The 18,712-nt window shown below is 45.6% G+C and overlaps 1 protein-coding gene and 1 long non-coding RNA gene across 7 annotated transcripts in view; one reads left to right on the forward strand and one right to left on the reverse strand.

The window, feature by feature from the left end:
- Positions 1-18,712, reverse strand: part of Pknox2 (PBX/knotted 1 homeobox 2) — a 268,744-nt gene that overhangs the window by 162,868 nt on the left and 87,164 nt on the right. The gene's annotated exons all lie outside the window — the stretch shown is intronic.
- Positions 4,934-18,712, forward strand: part of LOC116073815 — a 30,729-nt gene continuing 16,950 nt past the window's right edge. Inside the window, exon 1 of the long non-coding RNA XR_004111921.1 lies at positions 4,934-5,065. This is a non-coding gene — a long non-coding RNA (uncharacterized LOC116073815). The remainder of the gene's footprint in view (positions 5,066-18,712) is intronic.

Raw genomic sequence — 18,712 nt, forward strand, 5'->3', positions numbered from 1 at the left:
CAGATGAAATAAGAAAAGAGAGAAAGCAGAAGAGATGGCGGGCTAGCCAAATACGGACTTTGGCCCAGGTCTGCAAAGTGCCTGATGATGGTATCAGACACTGGGAAAACAATATCAGTCCTGACACATGGTGGGAATGAAATGTTTTGCCACCAAGGGCTCCAAGCTGCTCCTCTCTCAAATACATAGAAGCCAAAAGGCAGAACCTAACTTTTGCAGGCCTGACACTTTAAGACCCTCATACAATCTAGATTTTCTGGTGTTACCTATTTTCCCCTATTTGTTCTTCACTTCTTGGTTGGTTTTATTTCTTCACTTTTGTCAACTTGATACAAGCTTGGGTCATCTGAGAAGAGAGGACCTCGATTGCCTCAATAAGACTGGTCTGATGGCTAGCCTGTGGGACATTTTCTTGATTAATGATTGCTGTGGAAGGGCCTGGTCTACTGTGGGTGGTCCTGTCCCTGAGTAGGTGGTTCCAGGATATACAAGAAAGACTAAGCATGTCAAGAAGAGCAAACCAGTAGGCAGCATCCTCCATGTCTTCTACTTCAGCTCCTGCCTCTAGGTTCCTGTTCTGCTTGAGTTCCTACCCTGACTTCCATCGGGGCTAGACTGTTTCCTGGTAGTATAAGATAAAAACACTTTCCTGCCCAAGTTGCTTTTGGTCATGGTGTTTTATCACAGCAATGGGAAGCCAAACTAAGATAGAAATTACTAAATAAAATGTCAAGCCATGAGTCTTCTCCCGAGGAATCCTTCTCCTTATGTATAAATTGATTTCTGCAGAAAAGGGGCTCATGACTGGTGAGCTGGCATTCTGTGGTATACATGCAGAAGGAGAGGCTCATGAGGGAAGAGCCTGGGTGTGAGGCCAGGAAGGAGGAAATATGGTACAATACACAATTTGTAAGTTTTTAAAAATATTATTTATTTGATGTATATGAGTGCTGGGCAGTGGTAGTACACGCCTTTAATCCCAGCACTTGGGAGGCAAAGGCAGGCAGATTTCTGAGTTCAAGTCTGGTCTACAGAGTGAGTTCCAGGACAGCCAGGACTATACAGAGTAACCCTGTCTTGAAAAAGCAAAACAAAACAAAACAAAATGTATATGAGGACACTGTAGCCGTCTTCAGACACACAAGAAGAGGGCATCGGATCCCATTACAGATAATTATGAGCCACCATGTAGATGCTGGGAACTCAACTCAGGACCTCTGGAAGAGCAGCCAGTGCTCTTTAAACACTGAGCTATCTCTCCAGCCTGAATCCTAAGTTTTGAACTTCATGCCACTATAGTGGCAGGATGAAGTCTTACTCTGTCTTTTTCCTGAGTGGGTCATGAGTCATCCCTTGCTCTAGTGTGTCCATGCTGTACACAATACCCACCTGTTAGTCACTCAGCTGTTGGCTCAGTTTTCAGATGAGATGTTACCCTACACTAATGCCTCTGTTTAAGAAACCTTGATTTTATTTAATAAGGTCCCAAAATATAAAAATAGTGACAACTGGCTGGGCAATGGTGGCACAAGCCTTTAATCCCCCCAGCACTTGGGAGGCAGAGGCAGGCAGATTTCTGAGTTTGAGGCCCTGGTCTACAGAGTGAGTTCCAGGACAGTGAGGGCTACACAGAGAAACCCTGCCTCAAAAAAACAAACAAAAAAATAGTGACAACTGGGAATTTCATCACAATACATTTGTCCCATTTTATTGTTATTGTTAACATCTTGTTGTGCCTGGTTTATAAAATAAACTATGTCATAGTATGTACATATGGAATGAAACATCATAAATATAAGTGGCACGCACAGACATCTTCTACTAGAGGGTGTTGAATATCTCCAAGGAGAAAACACTCTCTGAAAAAAGCTCTATGAAAACCAAAATATGATCTATTTAATTTGTAAACTTACTATTATTTTTAAAATCTATTTTAAGATAACTAATAGAAGTACTGGAGAGATGGCTCAGAGGTTAAGAGCACTGCGTGCTCTTCCAGAGTTCAAGTAACCACATGGTGATCCACAACCAACTGGAATGGGATCTGATGCTCTCTTCTGGTGTGTCTGAAGACAGTGACAGTGTACTCACATACATAAAATACATAAAATATTTTCTTTAAAAAAAGATAACTAGTAGCTCCTCTCACATCCTAATATATCTAGCTTCCAAGAAAAAGGGGGCCAGTACTGTTTTCTGACTTCTTATATTTTCCTTGCACAAGAAAGCTGAAAGGCTCTCAAGTTAAAAGAAGTCAGGACTGAGGATGTAGTGCAGTGGTAGAGCTCTCCCTAGTATGTGTGTGTCTGGAAGAGATGTAAAGAAGTAAACTAGGAAAGCACCAGGTTATCTTAGACAAGCATTCTGTTTTAGTTTTCTCCCTTCTGAAAGTAAGAACTTATATCCTTGGGGAAGGGGATTAATCCTCTTCTACCCACCCTCAGGAGCACCTCTTGTAGACCAGCCATTGCCCCCTGGAGAGCAAGGTCCTCTGACTAGGCACTTGGCTAGAATGCTCTCTTTTGCTCTAGAGCACTGTCCCATCTGGAGAAGCAAAGAGGCCACAATTAAGCCTCCAGACTTGATTAGGCTAAGGGGCAGAGCTGTGAGGAAAGGGGCTGGGAACCTCATATAGAAGCTAGCTTTATCGGAGTGGGTTTGTTCTTAAGATTTGAATGAGGGTACAGTGGCCCCCTGCATCGAGGTAAAAATTGGTTTTTAGGTTTTTAGTGTTGTGTTTCATAAAGGGTCTGAAGTTGTAAGGAGCCCTGGAGTTCTTTAGGGCCTTGTTTGGCCTTGGAGCCTTTTCTTTACCCCTCAGAGCCTTCTGCTATGGAGTCCACGCTGGGACATGCTAATCAGAGGCAGCGCTCCCATTTCCTAGGTGGGAAAAACCCATCAGTGTCTAAAGTTGGCCACTTTCCTGATTCCCCTCATGGGGGAGGAGAATAATTCCACACCTGTTTCCAGGGCTTAACTTGTGCAGCTGTGGCCCATGGACATCTGTCCCCTTGTTTTAAGAGAGTGGAGACGGCAGAACGGGGCTCCTTGAAAGTGAAACCACTGAAGAAAACAGCTGGACGGGCCACCCGAATAAAACTCTAGGACTTTCAGGTCTTTTCAGGGACCACCCACATAGCATCTCCAAGTCCCAGCCCCAGTGCTCAGCCAGGAGTTCTTATGGTTACTTATCAACTCCATGTCTAGCCTCAGTTTCCCCATTTTCTAAATAGGTCCTAGTGAGAAATGAATTGTCCAGAAACAAAGTCCACAGCACAAGTCTACAGAGGCACAAGTTGTATTCCTGTGGACTCAGGGAAAGACATCAGGCACTGGCCAGGTTCCAGGAGGCACGGAGCAAACAGCGGCACTGTTGCCTTGTCATGGCATCCAGGAATTCATTTCCCATTGGGTGTCAGTTCCTTGTCCAGAAAATGGACCAAGATTCCTTGTAATTTCTACTCAGAGTGTTCATCTTTTTCTGACAGTGTCAACGACCATATCGGACTGCTCCATTCAGGAAGTTTATTCTGGTGCCATAAGCATTTTCCACCTCTAAAGAGGGAGACGGGAGCTTACTTGCGCTCTGTTCCTTGACATCACATGGATAGGGCAAGTGGGATTCATTTATTCCTGCAAGGGTACGTAGATAGAAGGCAGAAGAAAACGGGAAAAGTGTCCCCACCCACCCACGCCACATCTATGCATCTACATTGTACAGCACCCGGGGCTTTTCTCTTCTAACTCTAAGCCTGGCCAAGCAGCTGTTTTCTATACCCAGACAAAGGCCTGAGCTATCTTCCAACCAGCCCAAGCTTGGGGGTCTGGGGATGGGTAACGGGAGGGAATCAGGGCCAGCCAGACCGGGAGACTGCCTGTAGTCTTAGCCTCTGATCAGGACGTTGTGTGAAGACGAGACTGAGATAACCACTTTTTGTGGGGCCAAGTGGGACCCTAGGCGCCCTCTCCCCCATCCCGCTCTGCTTTCCGCACATGCCCTTGGGCTGAGCTAAGTCCAGAACCCGGCTGAGTAGGGGAATTGTTCTGAGAAAGTGGCCCGTTGGCTGGTTGCTATGGAAACCGACATACCACAGCGTTGACCCCAGAGAGGTTTAGCACGCTCCCCCAGCAGGGATGCCAGCAGCTGGACTGCAGCTGTTACAGCATAAGTGGGGGGCTGGAGCTGCCGCCAGCAGTCCCTGCTGTTTGCCTAAACTAGGCTGGGCAGCAGAGCCCCTCCGCGGGCTCCGACCCCCCACCCCAAGCATTGCACTTGCTCCAGCCAGGAAACGAGCCTGTTTCCAGACAGGCTTGATGGGGATAGGGATGGGGCAGAGCTCAAGATGAGGTCTCCATGAAGCACAGCATATCCTTAAGGGTGCAATGTTCTCTCCATTATTTCTGGGGAAACTGAGGCCCAAGGAAGAGGAGTTTTGGTCCCTGATTATACAACTAGAGCATGGCTGGGGCTGGCCCAGAGCTCTGCCCCTCTATGCTTGTGGTAATTCCATGGCAACTCAGCCTTCTTCACTCCAGACACCAAGGGACATGAGGGAGGGGACATCCGAAAGATGAGTAACAAGAGCAGGAGGGGTTGGGACGTGGGGAGCAGATAGCAGAAATAGAAAGGAGCATACAAAGAGGAGAAGGCATGCGAGTTTATGAGCAGATGGGAATGAGTGGGAGAAGTAGAGTTGAGAGGCAGGGAGTTAGAGGAGGAGAAAAGAGAGGTGAGGAGGTGCTGGTGTGGAGGAGGGATGGATGAGACAGCCTAGCAGCTGGCTCCCCAGCTGTGGTCTGCATTCCTCTCTGGCAAGAAGGCTTGGGTCCAGAGGATTGCATCAGAAAGCAGGACAGGACAAGAAACACAGGAAGATGCAAAAAAACAGGGGTAGAATGGAAGTGGATTCCAGATTCCGGGGAGGCAGCTCCTGCCATTCCATAATGTCTAGAGTTCCTCAGGTGGCCTAAAGGCAACATGCCAGCCAACCACCTGGCCACCCATGACCCTGTGCTAAACTGCACTAGAGCCTGATGCTCAACAAATGCCTTTTCAGACAGAAAGGTGAGACTACTTCCCTCCTTGGGCAGCCCTATTAGCTGGTCAGCCAACCTGTTGTCTCCCATCAGGAGGCCAGACCATAAGCCTTTATATTCTCTCTAGTCCGACATCTTCCCTGGCTCCCAGGTGTCATCATTCCTGTTCATGGAAGGAAAGATATGCAGAGGAACCCCCTCTCCCAGAGCCACTTCCACCTTCTCACTGCACCCCTTTACCCTTCTTTTTTCATGTAGAACTGGGTATGCCACCAAAGCCTCTTGTGAGCCAGTAGTTCTTAGTCCAGGTCAAGACCCCTTCCTCCTCACTTCACAATGAATAACTCCCCTTTTAATTCTTCCCCACCAGCCAGCCTAAGATTGGTCACAGGGCACTGGCAGGTTGTCTACATTTTCCTGCCCTTCTGAATGTCCAAGGAATGGTTCTTATGATGGCTTGGCCTATGGACACAGAGACATGGGTCAGTGAGGGAATGAACAGTCACTGTGACACCCCAGAACTGAAGGTCTGGTTTGGCAATGGGTCTGTAGATTGCTTTTGCCTACGTACCACCTATTTGACTTCTTAACAAAAATGTGTTATCTCAAACTATTGCTATTATGTTTTACTGATCTGACAAAGACAGCTTCCGATGTGAAGACCTGCTTCTCTGATTGGCCAACTCTTTTCCCATTGAACAAGACATGCTCACTCATCAGTTGTGAACTCAGCCTCTACTTGGCAAGGAGATTTGCTGGTCAAGAATATTGCTGGTGCTTCCAATATGGCCAGTGAGATCATTGAAGGCATTTAGTTATTGAGCAGATGGCACCTGACTCCATACCTAGGCAATGTGAGTATGGTAGTCAGGAATGGTCATGTGAAAAAGCCATGCCAAGGACTCCTGACCAGAAATTGTAATGATAAAGGAACCACAACACAGATCTAATACACATATAAGAGGAGTGGGTGGTAGGTGGCAGAGTACTGTGAAGGCTGCATGGTCACAGGGCACTGTCCTGCCCCAAAGAAGCAGTGTCCTGACCACTTATCAAGGCAAAGTGACATGCACTCAGAACAGTGACTGGATTTAAGTGTAGAGGTTAGGATGAAGTTGGGTCTATGAAACCATCCCATCCATCCAGACTCTGACTCTAAAAAGCAGCAACATCCTTTTCTAACAGCAAGTATCTCTCTGTACCCCTTACCATGAGAGGGTAGGTCAGAACCTAGGACCTGAAACTAGCATTCATGTTCTTTCTTTCTTTCTTTCTTTCTTTCTTTCTTTCTTTCTTTCTTTCTTTCTTTCTCCTTCTCCTTCTCATTCTTATTCTTATTAGTTTTTTTGAGACAGGGTTTCTCTGTGTAGCCTTTACTGTCCTGGAACTCACTCTGTAGATCAGGCTAGCCTCAAACTCAGAAATCCACCTGACTTTGCCTCCCAAGTGCCTTAAAGGCATGTGCCACCACTGCCCGGAAGCATTCATGTTCTAAATCACATTATGAGTTGGTCATATCCCATCTGAATGTCAGCATTTACAGTTTGTCAATCATCACTACCATTGCCATCTTATTTAAAACGTTATCACCTCCTGTGCCACAATGAAAGCTTATTGTTCCCATGTGGTGACTGAACAAAGAGCGGCAGACACCAGCCAAGCCCAAACACAACCAACCAAGGCTCCCTTTTGGGTCAGCAGTCTTAGCCCTACAGCATAAGGCCTCTGTGTTAGTGTTTCCTAGGCTCACAGAATCTAGCACAAGGCAGATGTCCAGTAAACACATGCCTAGGTGGAAAAATAGTTATTTGTCCTAAAGGCCATCACAAGATGTGTTCAGCCCTGACTGTAAGAATGGGCTTGGGGGAGAGAAGGGAAGGGAGTTCTTTCAGGAAGGACATGCATGAATGATCCATTGCAAGGGACATCAGTCCCAGGCATTGTGCTGTCCTTTTGAAGGAATGATGATAAAGGCAACTGAACTCGTTTTTTGTTTGTTTGGTTTTGTTTTGTTTTTGAACTTCTGAAACATCCCCCAAATCCCCAACCTAGGTGAGCAGCTTTTCTGATGAAAAAGAAAAAGCAAAGATTGAGAGAGATGTAATGGGAAAAGTAGGATTGGGGTGGTCAATGAGTTGGTCTTATAACAAGCTATGATGAGAAGCAATAGGTCACAGCATGGAGGCCACCGGAGGCCACACAGGTCCCAGGCAGGCTCCCTACAGCAGGATGCTGATCAGGCCTCCTGATAGATGGGTGGGTGATTCTCTAGATTCTGAGAGGAAGCAATGTGAAAGATAGCCTTCAGCTGGAGGAAAGGGTCAAGCGGAAGTGCACTGATTAGACCCAGTGCACAGAAGCGTAAACAAGTGACTGGTCTCATTTCTGAGGTGCTGAAGTACTGGGTCAGAAAGGCTTGGGGACTTAAGATAGTCAAGGAAAGAGACCAAACTCTTGGTGCACATGGAGTGCTGGAACTAGAACCTCAGGATAGAAGAGCTATTTTTATTGATTTCCCATTTCTGAAATTTTTTACTCAAGCTGGCAGAAAACCTCAGGACTACTTGTTTATGTCCAAGTATTGACAACATAGTAGACAGACACACATGATATTGGATGAGGGATAAGTAAGTGAACAGATGAAAACATGGTCTTAGAGATTGGCAGAACTCTGAAACCTCTAACTGACCAGTTTAGTTGTGCTCTAAGGCCTTGAGACGCTGGCAAACCTCCTAGATCACCAGGAGAAGACTGTCCTCTGAATCCTTGCTTTCAGTATTTGGTGCTCTGTGCCTGTGGCGGTCCACTGTGAACCAGAACTGAATTTGTTTCCATTTGATCGAGCAGCTATGAGATCCCACTATGCGCCAACGACTCCATCATAGACCATGATGAATTGGGGCTTGTTGCCTTCATGGCTTCTGCAGTGTGTGATGTTGCTGCAGCTCAGGCAGAGGCTACAGCAGGAGCTCAACCAGTCCCCAGGTGAGGGATATGCTTTCTTTTTCCCTTGGGAGCCAAGCACTTCCTGACTTGGTTAAAGAAAACCTAGATGACCCCTCCTGCCCTGCTCACATCCCTGGCTGCCAAAGGCAGAAGTGGAGGGATGGAGAGCCTGCCACAGTGCTTCTCGCCTCTGCCATTTCCTCTGCAGCTCCCTCGCTGGCCCTGTTTTTCAGACCTCTAGTAATAAAAACAAGCCAATAAAATGAACATGAAAATATATTCATTAGGATTTATAATGCTCATTAAAACTGCCTGTGTACGAAAGCATGACTTAGCTTCATATAAGTGGGAAAAAAATGCAAATTATACTGCATGCAAAGGAGATATTTCCCTAATCGTCCAATCAAATGCCAGCCCAATTATCTGTGGCCAACCCAATGGGTTAAAATTATACTCTCTTTCCTTGGACACAGTGAGGCGCCTGAAAGTGTTTCATTTTAATAAAAATGAAATCTGGACCCTGCAGAAAACCAGCTTCACTAATGACGTGTTTACACAGAGAAAGACAATTTCTAGTTAATGGTGATTACTACCGAGAACAAATTAAACTTCCCAGAGTATATGGGTTAGAGATAATGGGAAAGGGGGAAAAAGTTATGGTTTTAGTGTGTGTGTGGCAGCATGGGGGGACAGGGTGATAGAAGAAGAAAGAAGCAAATGGAAGACCAGGAGGAAGCTAAGGGTACAGGGATGCTGGGCTCTGAGGGGAACAACTCTATTCTGCCAGCTTGGGCAGTGAAGGTCTGCAGCTGGTTCTGGGCTGTCAGGATCCCAGGGCCAGTCACCTTTGGCTGCAATAGGGCAGAATTCTGCAAGACCAGGCACCCTGGAATCTATCACTCTGTCATTTTGGGAAGGCGGGTCAGTAATTCCTCCCATCAGGAATCATAAGCATATGGAAAGCGCTTCCTGCTCCACTCCGCTGCCTTAGTGATGGGATCAGAGGCAGGCCTGAGCCTCAGAGCTCTCATGCAAAGCCAGTGAGCAAGCAAACCCCAGAAGGGTGGCAGAGGAAGCAGAATGGGCAGAGAGACAGAACTAGAAAATTATGATGATGGTGGCAATGTCACCTCATCCTTGCTGTGATTTGAATATGGATTGCTTGTGTCTCCCAAGGTTTCCTGTTCTGGATGTATGGTGATGTGAAAGGTGGTGGCACTTGTAAGATGTAGACCTGATAGAAAGTGGCTAGGTCATTGAGAGCACGACCTGGGCATAAGAGTCCATCAGTGTTGAGAATAAGCCTAGCACCCAAACTTCTCTTAATTCCTGCCCCACCATTGTGATGTTATCGCTCATGAAGCCTGCACCAGAGCCAATGAGGTTCCAGTACATAGTCGTTGAATCTTCAAAAGCCCAGGAACACCCCCCCAACTCATTTTAAAATTAAAGCACCCTACCTCAGGCATTCTGTTACAGCAACAACAGAAAAGAGATTAATGTACCCCTCTTTAGTATGTCCTTGCCTTTGTCATGAACTATTCCAAGATAGATGCTGTCTCTTTTCTTCCAAGCCCTTGGAGCTGTATCCTCCTCCTCATTTCCTTTCTTTTCAAATACATTTTATTAATTATTTGAGAATTTCACACAATATGTTTTGATATATTTACCCTAATTTCTTCCTCTAGTTCCCCCCACCCACACCCTCATGTCTTAACCTCCTTTTAACTTTGGTCCACTTTTTTTTTTAAATGACCCACTGAGAACAATTTGTGCTGCTCATATGCTGCTAACCAGCTTATATCCTCCTTATACACTCCTGCCCAGCCCTGGCATTCAACTTCCTCTCCACCGGTTTGCCCACTAGAAACTATGGAGATGCTCTTTCAATAGCAAAGTCTCAAGAAGTGCCAGAGATCCCTTCTGCTCCTTGACTCACTTCTCCCCTATTTCCTATAACCTACAACCAGGTAGTAGGGATAAGGCAAAGGGATTCTTCCAGCCCTGAGTATATATGGACTGCTCATATACTCCTAAGTGCAGCTTGATCTACCTACCACAATCTACCCTGGCCCCTGAAGCCATCAACTGTCAATAGCTCCGCAGTTAGGGGTGATGACAATGAGCCTCCCCCTTCCTCATTTTTTAAATAATTTACTTAATTTTATTTTATGTGCATTGGTCTGGAGGCATCAGATTGCCTGGAACTGGAGTTACAGACAAGTTGTTAGCTGCCGTGTGGTTGCTGGGAATTGAACCTAGGGCCTCTGAAGTGCAGCCAGTGCTCTTAACTGCTAAGCCATCTCTCCAGCCCCCTCTTCCTCATTTTTTTAAAACAAGAAAATTGAGGCTGAAAGAAATTATGTAACTTCTCAATTTTAGAGGTCTAGTAGATGGTGAAATTAGGTTTAAATCTTGATTTGATCCTGAAGACCATGCTGAGGCCCACTGCTGGAGTGAGCCCAGAGCACTGTACTATTGTGAGGTTTGGAAACTAAGTCTCCAGCTCCTGCCAGGGCACTCAACTGCCTCTCCACTGGTTCGTACATTAGAAGCCATGAAGATGTTCTTTCAACAGCAGAGTCTTAAGAAGTGCCAGATCTCTTCTGCTCCTTGGCTCACTTCTCCCCCATTTCCTATAACCTACAACCAGGTGGGTCTGGGTTAAGGCCAAGGGGTCTTTCATCCCTGAGTTTTAATGTATATTCTTCAAGAGCAATCATTTGTGAACAGGCCCAGATGTAAACAGTCCCCAAATCAGGAATTCCAGCTCAGAGGCACAGAAGAATACAGCTTTGGGGAAGATTTAATAATAGTAAAATTAAAATTGTAACTGAAGCATAATGAAGAATGCAGTACAAAGAGGCACTGAAAAGGAAAAAATAAAAAATAAAAACCCTAACACAGATTAGCCCCTATGGAACAGTGATTGGTTGAGAGCAACAGTAAACAATGTGCAGAGAGATGCAACTTAATTATCCCGCAATTCTTCATATTCCACCCAAAGCCACACTGGAAGGCTTTGATGTTGGCAGGAGGGGAGGTGGTAGCCTCCCTCTCCCCCGCTCCTGGAAGAAGATCATGGCTAAGACATATGAGCAGCTGAGGCAGAGAACATCAGGGTTGATCTGTGGAGCAACAAAGAAGTAGCCAACTAGCTACAAAAAAAAAAAAAAAAAAAAAAAAAAAAAAAAGCATCACTCGGGGGCTATGGAGCCAGCGGGTTGTTGAACAAAAAGGTGTTGTAAGAACCAGAAGTACAAGGACGAGGACACTTCAGGGAAGGCTCAGATCACCATCAGTCCACCAAACCAGGTGAATAGCCTGCTTGGGGGGCCTAGGCCTTTTACACCCAATACTGGCTTAGTTAGTACCTTTGTGGAGAAGGTGGGGAGGGGTTCCTTCTCTTACACAAGCACAATGAGTTCTTCCTGGTGGAAAATGTCCCCCTTGCTTCCATTTCACCCTTCAGGGGCCTATACAGGACTTCAGGATTGGGAATAGACAGAGCAGAAGGTGGAAACACCACTGAGTAGTCTCTCTTAAGGGTGTTCCCTGACAGACTTCAGAAGACAGACTTGGTGGATGCTAGACCCAGAAGTCCAGTCCCTAAAGCCTCCAGGGATTGCTATTGTCTCTTCTGAATTTCCTCAGTCTCCCTGAGAAAGTGACATCCCAGCCACCCACAGTTTCCTCTGCCAAGAGCTCTTCTCTACTTATGAGTAGGTAATCCTAGGAACAAAGAGTTTGTCACGGTTGGTGGGCTGGGTAGTTGGTGAAGTGCAATCCCGCCAATGGGACTCACATATGAATGGGAATAACACATGATGATCTCCTGAGGTCCCAGGCAGATTCAGGAGTTCCCAAAGCAAGAACTGTGGATTGTGATGTCTCTGCCTCCAACTTCACTTAGATCCTCCCTAGTTTCTTCGGCTTGTCTGATTCCTGAGACAGCCTCCTGGATGGACCCTGATGCGCAGCAGCAAATAAGTCCAGTTGGTTTTTAATCAGAAAATTAACTAGATCTGAGCCGCCTCCTTGGGATCTGTCTAGACTCATCTCTTCCATCTTTCTGTACAGGCCAAGTTGCCTCAGTTACTCACCTGATTACAGATTCTAATAGAGGAACGTCACTGAGCCCTCAGACGGGATACTGGTGGGCAGTAGACCTAGGGCCTTCTACAGGAAGCATTGTTTCTAGCTAAGTATTGATGGTATTTATTTGGAATACTGAGCTGGAAAGATTGGCAGTTTCCAGGCAGGAACAAAACTTGTCCCCATATCCCACTTTACAGTTTTAGTCTACCAGCTTTTCCTCACTAGTATATCCTACTGTATAGATAGAATTTATATCTTTCATATCACCTTCTGAAAATGTCTGGTGTATTTTTAAGCTACCATGAAGTATTCCATAGACTCCTCACCTCTAAAATAATCTACGATGTCTAGGAGCAGGGCATTGATTCTCAATGTTGCCCAGGACCTAGCATGTGGCAAGCTCTCCTTAGACATTGGTCAAATGAAATTAATTGCCAGAGCCAAAGCCAAGTACTTAAGACTAGTGTCGTTCCACTGAGACTTAGCCTGGAAGTAGGTTAGACTCAGGTCAAGTTCCTGATCGCAAGATATGAGAGCAGCTTGGGCTCAGGGTCAAGAAGGTGGTTTTAGGATCAAGAAAATACTCCAGGAGTCTGGAAGGTAGTAGATATATGATTAGAGTCCTCACTAGGAGCCCATGGTATACATCTCTCGTTTTGTCCACATAAGCTAGGGACAGTCACTTTCCTTCCTGGAAAAATACTAACTCTAAAAGGATAAAACTCTGTTGCTTACTGTTACCACCTCAGTATTCAGATGTCTACATGGCCTGTCTTCAATCAGTGTGGATGAGACATTTTGTTTTTCCCTATGGCAGTGGTGAGGGAATTTAAGGCCCCCGGCTTGTTAGGCAAGTCCTCTATCACTAAGTTATATCCTAGGCTTCCAAGGTGACATTCTGTCTAGCTTCTTTTCAGGATCCTTTGACTTCTTACTCTAAACTACCTATTGCTTTGCCATAGGCAGGACAGTTTCTGATTTCCCTTAGGCTCGGAGTTCCCTGAGACCTCAAATTTTTAAATTTAACTGATATTTTCCTGATGTAAGGGAAAGCAATGTATGGACAGAATTTAGCTCTGGAGCAGGAGAAAAAAGGGAGCTTACCAGAGACAAAAGAGGACTCTGTAGCCCAACTATTAAGAGATGCAAAGTCAGTAACCATGGTCCTTTACTTTGTACATGATATAGATTTCCAACAAGCTTGAGTCAGACAGGGGAGTACTGACTGCTCTCCGCACCTCACAAACATTGACAACTGAGGCTCAGAAAGGGGAAGTCACTTACTGTCATCCAGCTATTTATGTAGTGGCCGTCCTTTAAAACTAAGGCCCCTGGCTCTCAGAGCTTGTACAATGCAGTTGTCCCTTGGTGTTTTGAGAAGATTGGTCCCTTACAGACATCCAAATCTATAGATGGTTGAGTTCCTTATATGAACAAAATGGCTCATAGCAACTGTATGTAACTTGAACATGTTCCCATACCCTTAAAATCTCTAGACTGTTTCTAATGGCTACTGTAACATAAATGTTGTATAAAATAGTTGATCAACTGTTTTGTTTAAGGAATGAAGAAGTCTGCACACACTCAGTACCTACTGCAGTTTTTTTCTTGAGTATTTTTTATCCTTGCCAAGTTAAATCTACATGGAGACCCTGCAGATACTGGGGGAAGTCAGTATTTCCTTTCAGTCACCCTCTCCCCCAGTTGCTCTTGCTGGCTGCCTTGGGCCTGCCAAAGAGCTCTGCTGACAGGAGGGAGCTGCTGAAGTGGTGATTTCACATCTCTGGAGGGAAGACTTTTCAATGCAGCCTTGGTGGAGTGGCTACCAGAGCGTGGTTTGAGGTTTGGGAAGATGGAAAACCATTGGTAACTTTTTCTACTGGAATCTTTAAAGATATATATTATCCCTAAAGGCTGTTTGGAAATTACCCAGTGCTAAATCTTTGCTGAGGACATTAGATGTGTGCACCTCCTCTCTCCAGTTATCTAATGGCACAAATGCTGTGCATCTCCATTTGTTTGTTTCCTTGGTGTGTGCGCCTTTCAGTCCCTGAAAGCTGGAGGGAGCCTGGTGTTACATAAGCAGCTCGTCAGAATTAACATCCAGCCAGACATTCCACAGAAGATGTCTTGGTCTTCCCACCCAAGAGGAATATTTACCTCAGCCCCATATCTTCCCAGGATACACAGAGAGACTTTGGTCCCAGTGACTGCCCCCTTACTACCAGAAAGCTTCTGGAGCTATGGAATTAATTCATTCGCCCTGAAGCTGATTTTGGTAGCTTGCTGCCTAATAAGGAAAAGAAACTGAGGGTGTTTTGCTGTGGCTTCTAGGGTTCCCCTTGAGTACCCAGGGCTCCTTGACAGCACTTATTTATTCATAGAAAACCTACTGTGTGCCAGCCTCTATGCTGGATGCCCAGGATATAAAAAGGAGGAAGCCAAGATCCCCTCCTTGAAAAATCCCAAGTAGAGGTGATAGACGTGCAAAGAAATAGAAGCAAATCAGCAGGACTCTAACTGAGCAATACATGTATTCTGGGAAGAAGGGAGGAAGGAACTATTGGCTGTGTCTAGGGGAGGGAGGGAGTGGCATTTGCATAGAACTTGGAAGGATCTGTCCGAATGAAGACAGTAGAGGAATCAGTAAATGGGGACAGAGCCAAGCCATCTCTCCTGGGTACAAAAGTACCCAGACTGGCTCTCATGTAGCCAGACTCCTTCCTCCTTTTATTCTGAGCAGGAAATACAGCACAGGTGTCTCTGAGACCTGCTTATTCTTTTTGATCCTCAGTTTCCTCCTTTCCATAGTAGACACTGTAACAACCTGGACATGATAGGAGAACAAACTGCGATGCGTGTGGCTTCATGAAAAGGTGCCTTCCTTCTGTGCCCCAGTGTAGGGGAATGCCAGGGCCAATAAGTGGGAGAGGGTGTGGCTGCATGAAAAGGTGCCTTCCTTGATAAGCACGAAAGGGTGTGGCTGTGATGTTTTTCTTCCAACACTGTTGCTGGCAAGCATCCAAGTACCTAGTCTCCTTGCCTGAGGCATAAAGACACTGATGGCTCTGCTTAAATCCTTCTAACCCAAACCGAACAGAAAGAGCCTTTTACTCCTTTGTTCTGAACTAAAAACTCCTTTGGAAGAAGCAGCCCTCTGGCCTGGGAGCTCCTGGGACAGTACTAGAGGTCTTAGCATAGGTCACGCTCTGGGGATGAAGTCAGAGCTGATAGGAGACCTGTTCAGTCCTTAGACTTGGATGAAAAATGTCGCCCTAAAATCTTTATATACTGAAGGTTGCTCCCCAGCTAGTAGATCTATCTTTAAGAGGTAGATTAGATTGTGTAAACTATGACCTAATCAGTAGATTAAGACATTGATGGCTCTATTATTTATTGACGTTATAGAGATATGATGAAGGTAGGGACTAGTTAGAAGAAATAAATCACAAAGACTATGTACTGGAAGGGGGGTCTATACTATGTTCCAAATCTCTTCTTTGTTCTGCTTATTTTTAAAGAAATAAAATTGTTCTATTTCTTTTTTGGTGGGGAGGGAACAGCCTGTGTGCATTCCATGCATGCATGTTGAAGTCATGCATGTACTGCATGAGCTGGTACTTCTTTTCATCATGTGGGTCCAGATATTGAACTCAAGTTGCCAGGTATGGTGGCAAACACCTTACTCATTGAGCCACCTTGCCAGCCCTGTTTGCATTCTCAACATCGTGATATGAGCAGCTCTTCTGTTATACCCTCCATACTGTTCTACCTCACCACCACAGAGCCAGCCAACCATAAACTGAAATCTCTGAAACCGTGAGGCAAAACAAATCTTTCCTCACTTCAAGTTATTTTTCTCAGATATTCATCATAGCGGTGAAAACCAAAAACCCCTCTAACTAATCCAGGAGTGCTTTGAAAGATTCTCCGGAGTAACAACAGCCTAAGATCCCTTGAAAGAGTGAGCAAATGTTCACATGCAATGGGCCTACAGGCAAAAGTGCTCAGCTGCTTTTGATGACAGTAATCAAGGTACCGGCATCTGCTGGAATTTGAGCCTAGAGTCCCACAACCTGCAGACTGCATGGACTTCTCAATGAGTCGCACCCTGCCCTGGCTTCACACATTGGCCCAATTGTCTCTCAAGCCTGTCTCTGCTCCATGTGGGAACCTTACAGATTAATACACTTGTCTCTACAGCAGGCCATTATGGTCTCTTACAACAGCTGCCTATAAGATCTCCTGACCTCTGTATTTGCCTCTCTCTAACTCAGGGTATAAACTGAAATCGTAGCAATCTTTCCAAAACACAAAGCTGGCCAACTAAGCCTCTACTTAGAGCTCTTCAGTGTCCCACAACCAGTCTCTAGGGGAATATGGCCTTCGAGACCCTTCTGGATGTTTAGCCCCACCTCTCACTACAGCCTTTGTCCCACAGTGTGCCTGCCAGATGGGAATTTTACATTTCCCCTCAGCTGCCAGGCTATCTCTGGCAACCAGGACTTGATTCATGAAGTTCCCTCTGTCTGAAGTTATTCCACCCACCCCCTGCCACTTGGCTAACTCCTCATCCTCCAGGTATCAGACCAGACCACCCTGCCTCTAGAAGCCTCCTTGGGTCCCCTGAGATTTCCAGAGGTGCCCTGCTGGCTGCTAGCAGAGTGTCTGCCCGTGCCTGATTACAGCACTTACCATATTGTACCAGTGGTGCCTGCTTACCATTCATCTGTCTCTATTTCTCCAAAAGGACATAGCCCCGCCGAAGGAAGCTCAAACAGGGGAGGCAATAAGCATATGCTGAACGGATGACAAAAGGACAAATGAATAGATAACGAGCAAGTGAAGGAATGAATAAATGAATGATGGAGTCGGGACCTGTGAACTGAAAAGACTGGATTCTGCAAAAAAAAGAAAAAACACAGAACAGGGGAACATCCCCACTGCGGAATCTGGGCACACAATACAAGAGGTAGAGAGGCAAGATAGAGGAATGAACAAGTTTGGGGGCTAATCCAGCATGCAGAGTGCAACAGAGGAAGGGGTGGGGCTGGCAGAAAGGCAGGGGGCAGATGTGCATGGAGAGCCCCTTGTCAGCTTCTTTCCTTACTGCATCTGCATAAATCGCAGCTACCTGACAATAGTCTCATCAATAAGGGGACTTGTACTATTTCATAAACTTTCTTTAAATTAAAATCCAGGCGACGCACACACATACACATATACCCCACAGACATCTTCTTTGCTGAAAAGTTGCTCCCTATAAAATAAAAGAAGCTGTTTAAATGTCTTCCTTCCAAGCTAGCCCCACAGAGCTGGAGCTGAGAATACATTAGCCTTTAATGAAGTGAGACTCTCATCTTGCAGGAGACACCTCATTTAGCGCAATTGTTTCAGAGCCATTACAGAAAGACAATTACAAGGAAGCGGGGAGAGTAATTGGAAATGCTGGCAGGAGTTGGGCGAAATGATAATAAATAAAAATATTCAACCTAATAAGCTTCCAGGAGGGGGTGGGATGAAGAAAATCAACATAATTAGAACTGAACCTTAGCAAGGAAAAACAGACAGCAGGGTGGCAAGTGCTCAACTTGTACAGGAAGGAAGAAGTCACATGTCACTAACCATCTTTTGAGGGGCTATAGGCCACTTGCCCTTCTGGAAATCTGTTGAGGGACAGAGAAGGTGCCTACAGCCCAGGACCCACTGAGGGTTCTGTGTATACTATTCCTAGACCCAGAAATCTGGGTGCACAAAAAGCACAGGCCCAGCTTGACACAGCCAAGGGACTTCATCCCACCGAGAAGAGGCAAAGAGAACCCAGGCCAGATCCTAACTCTGCTGCTACTGGATTTTTGGTGGCGCAACCACGGGCAGTTGAGCTGGCGGCTTTCTGGGCCTCAGTGTTCTCTCTCTCTTTTTTTTTTTTTTTTTTTGGCATGCATCTGACCCTTCCTGTTGTTATGTGTTCCTCACAGGTTCATATCTGATGGGTCTCCCTTTGAGTTCTGTAACTTCAACTAGGAAGTCAAGCTTAGCAACACGGCCTATGTACTATTGACATAAAATAATTCCTAAGCTCTCTTCTCCTTCCTGCAGGGAGTACAGGTTCCCCAGTTTGTTGGAATGGAGGGGTGCTCTGCCCAGCTCTGCCCAATGTCGCTCCTATTGAATGCTGGCATTTGTCAGAGAAGGCTGGCTCTTCCCAAAAGATGGAATCTTAGAGCATTTGCAGAGAAAAAGGGCTGCCTGGGACTGGCCAAACAGGCTGATATTGGCTGATGTGTACGCACAGCTCATGACTCTGTGCATTATGGTTTCTGAACCTTTTTGAAAGTTTACATCAGGAAAATGTCTTGTTTGGTTGAAAAAAACCAAAGGATAGAAGTAAGACTTGAGACCCAAGATCTCAAATCTGTGACCTTGTGAGACTTCCCAGGGACAGGGACAATAAAAGTATATCCCATTGTTTATTTATGCTTCATGACAGTTCCCAACTGATTTACAAATATACTGTTTACAAATACACCACAGAGGATTAGGCTAAAATCAGATTTTGAAGCTTCCCAAGATTATCTAATAGTCAGAATCAATTCTAGTCAATATTATTTCAGCCATACTTGTCTGTGAG

The sequence above is a fragment of the Mastomys coucha genome, unplaced genomic scaffold (genome assembly GCF_008632895.1).
Source record: "Mastomys coucha isolate ucsf_1 unplaced genomic scaffold, UCSF_Mcou_1 pScaffold23, whole genome shotgun sequence".
Classification (NCBI taxonomy): Eukaryota; Metazoa; Chordata; class Mammalia; order Rodentia; family Muridae; genus Mastomys; species Mastomys coucha.